The 11,026-nt window shown below is 48.8% G+C and overlaps 1 non-coding gene across 1 annotated transcript; it reads right to left on the bottom strand.

Moving 5' to 3' along the window:
- Positions 1-2,414: 2,414 nt before the first annotated feature.
- On the bottom strand, positions 2,415-2,486 carry Trnat-cgu (transfer RNA threonine (anticodon CGU)). The gene has a single exon. It is a non-coding gene; the product is annotated as a tRNA-Thr (tRNA).
- Between the last annotated feature and the right edge of the window lie 8,540 nt (positions 2,487-11,026).

Genomic DNA, 11,026 nt, shown 5'->3' with positions numbered 1-11,026 from the left:
GCGCCCAGAGTGGGGACCGAACCCACGCCTTTCGATTACATGTCGAATGCCTTACTAATTCGTCTATCTGGACGACTGTGTCCTCCTTCACTTTCTGGGCTATTTATATTTACTAGAATTGTATCTGACGCTTGAGGGTGGTAGCCAGCGCCACTCTGACTACACGGGGAGAAGGGGACCTTCTTTTCAACCCCCGAGGCGTGACTCAAACGTCTACAGCCTGTCATGAGCGGGTAACTGGCGGGAAGCCCTCATATGCTACCTAGGCATCAAGGCTGCCAGAACCGAGACCCTCGCTAGGCTTTCGCAGAATAATATAGTGAGGAAATGAGGGGCTCGTTGAGGAAATACAGAAAGATAGGTCAGCAGTCTACAACGCCAAAGGAGGCATAGGGGTGTGATTAGGTTCTTTTCTTTTTCACTGCCGTTAATGAAGTAAACATTTTTTTTAATATACAGAAGAAAGAAAGAAAGAAAAACACGCGCACAGAGTGGGGACCGAACCCACGCCTTTCGATTACATGTCGAATGCCTTACCAATTCGGCTATCTGGATGACTGTGTTCTCCTTCACTTTCTGGGCTATTTGTATTTACTAGAATTGTATCTGACGCTTGAGGGTGGTAGCCAGCGCCACTCTGACTACACGGGGAGAAGGGGACCTTGTTTTCAACCCCCGGGGCATGACTCAGACGTCTACAGCCTGTCATGAGCGGGTAACTGGCGGGAAGCCCTCTTATGCTACCTAGGCATCAAGGCTGCCAGAACCGAGACCCTCGCTAGGCTTTCGCAGAATAATATAGTGAGGAAATGAGGGGCTCGTTGAGGAAATACAGAAAGATAGGTCAGCAGTCTGCAACGCCAAAGGAGGCATAGGGGTGTGATTAGGCTCTTTTTTTTCACTACCGTTAATGAAGTAAACATTTTTTTTTAAATATAAAGAAGAAAGAAAGAAAGAAAAACACGCGCCCAGAGTGGGGACCGAACCCACGCCTTTCGATTACATGTCGAATGCCTTACCAATTCGGCTATCTGGGCGACTGTGTTCTCCTTCACTTTCTGGGCTATTTATATTTACTGAAATTGTATCTGACGCTTGAGGGTGGTAGCCAGCGCCACTCTGACTACACGGGGAGAAGGGGACCTTCTTTTCAACCCCCGGGACGTAACGCAAACGTCTGCAGCCTGTCATGAGCGGGTAACTGGCGGGAAGCCCTCTTATGCTACCTAGGCATCAAGGCTGCCAGAACCGAGACCCTCGCTAGGCTTTCGCAGAATAATATAGTGAGGAAATGAGGGGCTCGTTGAGGAAATACAGAAAGATAGGTCAGCAGTCTACAATGCCAAATTAGGCATAGGGGTGTGAATAGGCTCTTTTCTTTTTCACTACCGTTAATGAAGTAAACATTTTTTTTAAATATACAGAAAAAAGAAAGAAAGAAAACCACGCGCCCAGAGTGGGGACCGAACCCACGCCTTTCGATTACATGTCGAATGCCTTACCAATTCGGCTATCTGGGCGACTGTGTCCTCCTTCACTTTCTGGGCTATTTATATTTACTAGAATTGTATCTGACGCTTGAGGGTGGTAGCCAGCGCCACTCTGACTACACGTGGAGAAGGGGACCTTCTTTTCAACCCCCGGGGCGTGACTCAAACGTCTACAGTCTGTCATGAGCGGGTAACTGGCGGGAAGCCCTCTTATGCTACCTAGGCATCAAGGCTGCCAGAACCGAGACCCTCGCTAGGCTTTCGCAGAATAATATAGTGAGGAAATGAGGGGCTCGTTGAGGAAATACAGAAAGATAGGTCAGCAGTCTACAACGCCAAAGGAGGCATAGGGGTGTGATTAGGCTCTTTTCTTTTTCACTACCGTTAATGAAGTAAACATTTTTTTTAAATATACAGAAGAAAGAAAGAAAGAAAAACACGCGCCCAGAGTGGGGACCGAACCCACGCCTTTCGATTACATGTCGAATGCCTTACCAATTCGTCTATCTGGACGACTGTGTCCTCCTTCACTTTCTGGGCTATTTATATTTACTAGAATTGTATCTGACGCTTGAGGGTGGTAGCCAGCGCCACTCTGACTACACGTGGAGAAGGGGACCTTCTTTTCAACCCCCGGGGCGTGACTCAAACGTCTACAGTCTGTCATGAGCGGGTAACTGGCGGGAAGCCCTCTTATGCTACCTAGGCATCAAGGCTGCCAGAACCGAGACCCTCGCTAGGCTTTCGCAGAATAATATAGTGAGGAAATGAGGGGCTCGTTGAGGAAATACAGAAAGATAGGTCAGCAGTCTACAACGCCAAAGGAGGCATAGGGGTGTGATTAGGCTCTTTTCTTTTTCACAACCGTTAATGAAGTAAACATTTTTTTTAAATATACAGAAGAAAGAAAGAAAGAAAAACACGCGCCCAGAGTGGGGACCGAACCCACGCCTTTCGATTACGTGTCGAATGCCTTACCAATTCGGCTATCTGGGCGACTGTGTTCTCCTTCACTTTCTGGGCTATTTATATTTACTAGAATTGTATCTGACGCTTGAGGGTGGTAGCCAGCGCCACTCTGACTACACGGGGAGAAGGGGACCTTCTTTTCAACCCCCGAGGCGTGACTCAAACGTCTACAGCCTGTCATGAGCGGGTAACTGGCGGGAAGCCCTCTTATGCTACCTAGGCATCAAGGCTGCCAGAACCGAGACCCTCGCTAGGCTTTCGCAGAATAATATAGTGAGGAAATGAGGGGCTCGTTGAGGAAATACAGAAAGATAGGTCAGCAGTCTACAACGCCAAAGGAGGCATAGGGGTGTGATTAGGTTCTTTTCTTTTTCACTGCCGTTAATGAAGTATACATTTTTTTAATATACAGAAGAAAGAAAGAAAGAAAAACACGCGCCCAGAGTGGGGACCGAACCCACGCCTTTCGATTACATGTCGAATGCCTTACCAATTCGGCTATCTGGATGACTGTGTTCTCCTTCACTTTCTGGGCTATTTGTATTTACTAGAATTGTATCTGACGCTTGAGGGTGGTAGCCAGCGCCACTCTGACTACACGGGGAGAAGGGGACCTTCTTTTCAACCCCCGGGGCATGACTCAAACGTCTACAGCCTGTCATGAGCGGGTAACTGGCGGGAAGCCCTCTTATGCTACCTAGGCATCAAGGCTGCCAGAATCGAGACCCTCGCTAGGCTTTCGCAGAATAATATAGTGAGGAAATGAGGGGCTCGTTGAGGAAATACAGAAAGATATGTCAGCAGTCTACAACGCCAAAGGAGGCATAGGGGTGTGATTAGGCTCTTTTCTTTTTCACTACCGTTAATGAAGTAAACATTTTTTTAAATATACAGAAGAAAAAAAGAAAGAAAAACACGCGCCCAGAGTGGGGACCGAACCCACGCCTTTCGATTACATGTCGAATGCCTTACCAATTCGGCTATCTGGGCGCCTGTGTTCTCCTTCACTTTCTGGGCTATTTATATTTACTAGAATTGTATCTGACGCTTGAGGGTGGTAGCCAGCGCCACTCTGACTACACGGGGAGAAGGGGACCTTCTTTTCAACCCCCGGGGCGTGACTCAAACGTCTACAGCCTGTCATGAGCGGGTAACTGGCGGGAAGCCCTCTTATGCTACCTAGGCATCAAGGCTGCCAGAACCAAGACCCTCGCTAGGCTTTCGCAGAATAATATAGTGAGGAAATGAGGGGCTCGTTGAGGAAATACAGAAAGATAGGTCAGCAGTCTACAACGCCAAAGGAGGCATAGGGGTGTGATTAGGCTCTTTTTTTTCACTACCGTTAATGAAGTAAACATTTTTTTTTAATATAAAGAAGAAACAAAGAAAGAAAAACACGCGCCCAGAGTGGGGACCGAACCCACGCCTTTCGATTACATGTCGAATGCCTTACCAATTCGGCTATCTGGGCGACTGTGTTCTCCTTCACTTTCTGGGCTATTTATATTTACTGGAATTGTATCTGACGCTTGAGGGTGGTAGCCAGCGCCACTCTGACTACACGGGGAGAAGGGGACCTTCTTTTCAACCCCCGGGGCGTAACGCAAACGTCTACAGAGTGTCATGAGCGGGTAATTGGCGGGAAGCCCTCTTATGCTACCTAGGCATCAAGGCTGCCAGAACCGAGACCCTCGCTAGGCTTTCGCAGAATAATATAGTGAGGAAATGAGGGGCTCGTTGAGGAAATACAGAAAGATAGGTCAGCAGTCTACAATGCCAAATTAGGCATAGGGGTGTGAATACGCCTTTTCTTTTTCACTACCGTTAATGAAGTAAACATTTTTTTTAAATATACAGAAAAAAGAAAGAAAGAAAACCACGCGCCCAGAGTGGGGACCGAACCCACGCCTTTCGATTACATGTCGAATGCCTTACCAATTCGGCTATCTGGGCGACTGTGTCCTCCTTCACTTTCTGGGCTATTTATATTTACTAGAATTGTATCTGACGCTTGAGGGTGGTAGCCAGCGCCACTCTGACTACACGTGGAGAAGGGGACCTTCTTTTCAACCCCGGAGCGTGACTCAAACGTCTACAGTCTGTCATGAGCGGGTAACTGGCGGGAAGCCCTCTTATGCTACCTAGGCATCAAGGCTGCCAGAACCGAGACCCTCGCTAGGCTTTCGCAGAATAATATAGTGAGGAAATGAGGGGCTCGTTGAGGAAATACAGAAAGATAGGTCAGCAGTCTACAACGCCAAAGGAGGCATAGGGGTGTGATTAGGCTCTTTTCTTTTTCACTACCGTTAATGAAGTAAACATTTTTTTAAATATACAGAAGAAAGAAAGAAAGAAAAACACGCGCCCAGAGTGGGGACCGAACCCACGCCTTTCGATTACATGTCGAATGCCTTACCAATTCGGCTATCTGGGCGACTGTGTTTTCCTTCACTTTCTGGGCTATTTATATTTACTAGAATTGTATCTGACGCTTGAGGGTGGTAGCCAGCGCCACTCTGACTACACGGGGAGAAGGGGACCTTCTTTTCAAACCCCGGGGCGTGACTCAAACGTCTACAGCCTGTCATGAGCGGGTAACTGGCAGGAAGCCCTCTTATGCTACCTAGGCATCAAGGCTGCCAGAACCGAGACCCTCGCTAGGCTTTCGCAGAATAATATAGTGAGGAAATGAGGGGCTCGTTAAGGAAATACAGAAAGATAGGTCAGCAGTCTACAACGCCAAAGGAGGCATAGGGGTGTGATTAGGCTCTTTTCTTTTTCACTACCGTTAATGAAGTAAACATTTTTTTTAAATATACAGAAGAAAGAAAGAAAAACACGCGCCCAGAGTGGGGACCGAACCCACGCCTTTCGATTACATGTCGAATGCCTTACCAATTCGGCTATCTGGGCGACTGTGTCCTCCTTCACTTTCTGGGCTATTTATATTTACTAGAATTGTATCTGACGCTTGAGGGTGGTAGCCAGCGCCACTCTGACTACACGGGGAGAAGGGGACCTTCTTTTCAACCCCCGAGGCGTGACTCAAACGTCTACAGCCTGTCATGAGCGGGTAACTGGCGGGAAGCCCTCTTATGCTACCTAGGCATCAAGGCTGCCAGAACCGAGACCCTCGCTAGGCTTTCGCAGAATAATATAGTGAGGAAATGAGGGGCTCGTTGAGGAAATACAGAAAGATAGGTCAGCAGTCTACAACGCCAAAGGAGGCATAGGGGTGTGATTAGGTTCTTTTCTTTTTCACTGCCGTTAATGAAGTAAACATTTTTTTTAATATACAGAAGAAAGAAAGAAAGAAACACACGCGCCCAGAGTGGGGACCGAACCCACGCCTTTCGATTACATGTCGAATGCCTTACCAATTCGGCTATCTGGTTGACTGTGTTCTCCTTCACTTTCTGGGCTATTTGTATTTACTAGAATTGTATCTGACGCTTGAGGGTGGTAGCCAGCGCCACTCTGACTACACGGGGAGAAGGGGACCTTCTTTTCAACCGCCGGGGCATGACTCAAACGTCTACAGCCTGTCATGAGCGGGTAACTGGCGGGAAGCCCTCTTATGCTACCTAGGCATCAAGGCTGCCAGAATCGAGACCCTCGCTAGGCTTTCGCAGAATAATATAGTGAGGAAATGAGGGGCTCGTTGAGGAAATACAGAAAGATATGTCAGCAGTCTACAACGCCAAAGGAGGCATAGGGGTGTGATTAGGCTCTTTTCTTTTTCACTACCGTTAATGAAGTAAACATTTTTTTAAATATACAGAAGAAAAAACGAAAGAAAAACACGCGCCCAGAGTGGGGACCGAACCCACGCCTTTCGATTACATGTCGAATGCCTTACCAATTCGGCTATCTGAGCGGCTGTGTTCTCCTTCACTTTCTGGGCTATTTATATTTACTAGAATTGTATCTGACGCTTGAGGGTGGTAGCCAGCGCCACTCTGACTACACGGGGAGAAGGGGACCTTCTTTTCAACCCCCGGGGCGTGACTCAAACGTCTACAGCCTGTCATGAGCGGGTAACTGGCGGGAAGCCCTCTTATGCTACCTAGGCATCAAGGCTGCCAGAACCGAGACCCTCGCTAGGCTTTCGCAGAATAATATAGTGAGGAAATGAGGGGCTCGTTGAGGAAATACAGAAAGATAGGTCAGCAGTCTACAACGCCAAAGGAGGGATAGGGGTGTGATTAGGCTCTTTTTTTTCACTACCGTTAATGAAGTAAACATTTTTTTTAAAATATAAAGAAGAAAGAAAGAAAGAAAAACACGCGCCCAGAGTGGGGACCGAACCCACGCCTTTCGATTACATGTCGAATGCCTTACCAATTCGGCTATCTGGGCGACTGTGTTCTCCTTCACTTTCTGGGCTATTTATATTTACTGGAATTGTATCTGACGCTTGAGGGTGGTAGCCAGCGCCACTCTGACTACACGGGGAGAAGGGGACCTTCTTTTCAACCCCCGGGGCGTAACGCAAACGTCTACAGCCTGTCATGAGCGGGTAACTGGCGGGAAGCCCTCTTATGCTACCTAGGCATCAAGGCTGCCAGAACCGAGACCCTCGCTAGGCTTTCGCAGAATAATATAGTGAGGAAATGAGGGGCTCGTTGAGGAAATACAGAAAGATAGGTCAGCAGTCTACAATGCCAAATTAGGCATAGGGGTGTGAATAGGCTCTTTTCTTTTTCACTACCGTTAATGAAGTAAACATTTTTTTTAAATATACAGAAAAAAGAAAGAAAGAAAACCACGCGCCCAGAGTGGGGACCGAACCCACGCCTTTCGATTACATGTCGAATGCCTTACCAATTCGGCTATCTGGGCGACTGTGTCCCCCTTCACTTTCTGGGCTATTTATATTTACTAGAATTGTATCTGACGCTTGAGGGTGGTAGCCAGCGCCACTCTGACTACACGTGGAGAAGGGGACCTTCTTTTCAACCCCCGGGGCGTGACTCAAACGTCTACAGTCTGTCATGAGCGGGTAACTGGCGGGAAGCCCTCTTATGCTACCTAGGCATCAAGGCTGCCAGAACCGAGACCCTCGCTAGGCTTTCGCAGAATAATATGGTGAGGAAATGAGGGGCTCGTTGAGGAAATACAGAAAGATAGGTCAGCAGTCTACAACGCCAAAGGAGGCATAGGGGTGTGAATAGGGTCTTTTCTTTTTCACTACCGTTAATGAAGTAAACATTTTTTTTAAATATACAGAAGAAAGAAAGAAAGAAAAACACGCGCCCAGAGTGGGGACCGAACCCACGCCTTTCGATTACATGTCGAATGTCTTACCAATTCGGCTATCTGGGCGACTGTGTTCTCCTTCACTTTCTGGGCTATTTATATTTACTAGAATTGTATCTGACGCTTGAGGGTGGTAGCCAGCGCCACTCTGACTACACGGGGAGAAGGGGACCTTCTTTTCAAACCCCGGGGCGTGACTCAAACGTCTACAGCCTGTCATGAGCGGGTAACTGGCGGGAAGCCCTCTTATGCTACCTAGGCATCAAGGCTGCCAGAACCGAGACCCTCGCTAGGCTTTCGCAGAATAATATAGTGAGGAAATGAGGGGCTCGTTGAGGAAATACAGAAAGATAGGTCAGCAGTCTACAACGCCAAAGGAGGCATAGGGGTGTGATTAGCTCTTTTCTTTTTCACTACCGTTAATGAAGTAAACATTTTTTTTAAATATACAGAAGAAAGAAAGAAAAACACACGCCCAGAGTGGGGACCGAACCCACGCCTTTCGATTACATGTCGAATGCCTTACCAATTCGGCTATCTGGGCGACTGTGTTCTCCTTCACTTTCTGGGCTATTTATATTTACTAGAATTGTATCTGACGCTTGAGGGTGGTAGCCAGCACCACTCTGACTACACGGGGAGAAGGGGACCTTCTTTTCAAACCCCGGGGCGTGACTCAAACGTCTACAGCCTGCCATGAGCGGGTAACTGGCGGGAAGCACTCTTATGCTACCTAGGCATCAAGGCTGCCAGAACCGAGACCCTCGCTAGGCTTTCGCAGAATAATATAGTGAGGAAATGAGGGGCTCGTTGAGGAAATACAGAAAGATAGGTCAGCAGTCTACAACGCCAAAGGAGGCATAGGGGTGTGATTAGGCTCTTTTCTTTTTCACTACCGTTAATGAAGTAAACATTTTTTTTAAATATACAGAAGAAAGAAAGAAAAACACACGCCCAGAGTGGGGACCGAACCCACGCCTTTCGATTACATGTCGAATGCCTTACCAATTCGGCTATCTGGGCGACTGTGTTCTCTTTCACTTTCTGGGCTATTTATATTTACTAGAATTGTATCTGACGCTTGAGGGTGGTAGCCAGCGCCACTCTGACTACACGGGGAGAAGGGGACCTTCTTTTCAACCCCCGGGGTGTGACTCAAACGTCTACAGCCTGTCATGAGCGGGTAACTGGCGGGAAGCCCTCTTATGCTCTTATATATATATATATATATATATATATATATATATTGTCACGGCAGAACAATTAATGAAGGCCAGTAGGAGAGAGAAAAAAGAGTGTATTTCGGGAAACTTTTGCCTGATGCATGGTAGCGGTCACACGAAGAACACGCGCTCACCAAGGGGCACGTTCTCGTCTTCTTTGCGGTTTAAGCGGTGATGATCATGCTTGTGATTTCCATGATGAGGATGAGGATGATGGAGACATGCCAGAACGGCGCACACCGGCTTCGGACGATTGGCGTCCGCGCTCTGTTGCTGGTTACACACGTAACACTATCTCCCTCCCGGAGTAGCATCATCCTGATGCTGAAGATCACTGCCAACAGGGTCTGAAGCCAGAATGGTCGTGAAGTCGGCTTAGCGCGAAACATACCGTTTCAAAGGCACTACATGGACCGCCTCTGGTCGAGATCGACGACGACTGGCAACACCAGAATTCTCGGGTACCACCTCGTAAGTTACTTCGCTAAGTTGACGAAGCACCTTGTACGGCCCGAAATATTTGCGCAGAAGCTTCGTCGATAACCCCCCACGTCGAACGGGTATCCAAACCCAAACAAGGTCACCCGGTGCAAATGCCGCGTGACGGCGGCGAAGGTCGTAGCGGGAAGCGTCCAGGTGCTGGTGTTCGGTGATGCGGAGGCGGGAAAGCTGCCGGGCTTCCTCAGAGCGTTGTATGAATTGCTGTATGGAGATGTCATATTCATCGGTGATGTCGTGAAGCAGCATGGTATCGAGCATTGTTGTAGCTTTTCCACCGTAGAGGTGGGTGAACGGTGTCAATCGAGTCGTTTCCTGTTGGGCCGTATTGTACGCAAAGGTGATGTAGGGGAGGACTGCATCCCAGGTCCAGTGTTCAACATCAGCGTACATGCTGAGCATGTCGGCGATGGTTTCGTTGAGCCGTTCCGTCAAACCGTTCGTCTGAGGGTGGTACGCACTGGCTTTTCGTTGAGACGTGCCGCTGAGCGTGAGTACTTCATGCAGAAGTTTCGCGGTAAATGCGGTTCCACGGTCCGTAATAACAACTTTAAGAGCCCCATGTCGGACAAATATCCTTGTGAGGAAAAACTGTGCCACTTCAAGCGCGGTGGCCTTTGAAAGAGCTTTTGTTGCTGCGTTCTTGGTCAATTAGTCAGTGGCGACTGCTATCCACCCGTTTCCTGCTGTAGAGGTGGGAAAGGGGCCCAGCAGGTCCATTCCCACTTGCTGGAACGGTACTTCAGGAATTTGAATTTGTTGGAGAAATCCGGCTAGTCTGCCGGGCTGCGCCTTGCGTCTCTGGCAGTCGCGACGAGATCGGACGTACTGCCTCACGCTCGCCGAGAGCTTGGTCTAGCAATACGCCTTCTTGATTCTTGCAAGCGTGCGTGCGTAACCAAGGTGGCCAGCGGAGGTCTCATCATGACAAGCCTGCAAGTTGTCGTTTCGTAAGGGTGACGGAACGACGAGGAGGTGACGCCGGCCATTCGGGGCGAAGTTTCGTTTGTATAACACGCCGCTGCGAAGGCAGAGTGTTGGCAGACCTGTAATAAAAGGCTTAGGCGGCCTGTTGGCGTTTCCTTGCAAGTAGTCGATCACTGGTAGCAGTTCTTGGTCTTCCTGCTGCTGTTCTGAAATGGTGGCCGTACTGAGGACTCCAATCAATGGTCCATTGTCGACGTCATCATTATCAGCGGGCGCGTTACCGACCGGCGCTCTCGAGAGGCAGTCGGCATCTGAATGTCGCTTACCAGATTTGTAGAGGACGGTCATATCAAACTCTGGGAGTCTGAGGATCCAGCGTGTCAAACGGCCAGACGGGTTTCTCAGGTTTGTAAGCCAGCACAGCGAGTGATGGTCGCTTACAATTTTGAATGCACGGCCATACAGGTACGGTCGAAATTTTTAGGACGGCCCAGACAACCGCTAAGCACTCCTTTTCGGTGGCCGAGTAATTTCTTTCGGCCCGTGACAGCGTTCGGCTTGCGTAGGCAATGGCTCGTTCGGCACCGTCTTGCCATTGGACGAGTACAGCGCCAAGCCCCACATTGCTGGCATCAGTGTGCACCATAGTGGCGGCCTCTT

The sequence above is a fragment of the Haemaphysalis longicornis genome, unplaced genomic scaffold, assembly GCF_048455015.1.
Source record: "Haemaphysalis longicornis isolate Haplotype H1 unplaced genomic scaffold, Haemaphysalis longicornis Haplotype H1 scaffold_1, whole genome shotgun sequence".
In the NCBI taxonomy this organism is placed as follows: Eukaryota; Metazoa; Arthropoda; class Arachnida; order Ixodida; family Ixodidae; genus Haemaphysalis; species Haemaphysalis longicornis.
This window is presented reverse-complemented; position numbering and strand designations above follow the sequence as displayed.